Below are 613 nucleotides of genomic sequence, written 5' to 3' on the forward strand. Positions count from 1 at the left end.
ACTAAAAGACAGAATGTATATGAGTGGGTTAAAAGTAAGAGTCAAATATCACTTGGGTCCAAGAAACACACTTATACTTATAATGACATCCAGAAATTTAGTATTAATTTTGGCAATCAAATGTCCACAAGTGGGGATAGTAATATCCATATATCATAAAGCAGACTTTAAGCAAATGTAGATAGGAGGATACCAAATGAAAAGTAAATATTAGCATAAAGAAATTTATGGAAATAGAACAATTGTAAACAATTCTGCACTTAATTGGATAATTTCAATTACAGTCTAAGGTTAAATTGGATTCTGATACAATGACAGTGAAGAATTTCAGTACACCACCTTAAACTCTACAGAAATTTTTCCAAAATTTGGTGAAAAAATGCTCAAGACCAGAATTATTTCATAGACAAATTGGATTTAAATGATATCTGCAGATTATTACTGAGAGGTTGTAAGAATGAAAAATTCACAGATTTACATAGAAATTCTTCTAGAAATGATCACATTGTTGGTTACAAAGCCAGCATCACCTTAAATAAATGGTTTAAAAATAGAACATTTTTTTTTAGTAACATTGGAACAAAATGCCAATACAGAGGTGAAGAAATAAAAA

This window comes from Nannospalax galili, unplaced genomic scaffold (genome assembly GCF_000622305.1).
Source record: "Nannospalax galili isolate Female #2095 unplaced genomic scaffold, S.galili_v1.0 scaffold1117, whole genome shotgun sequence".
Taxonomy (NCBI): domain Eukaryota; kingdom Metazoa; phylum Chordata; class Mammalia; order Rodentia; family Spalacidae; genus Nannospalax; species Nannospalax galili.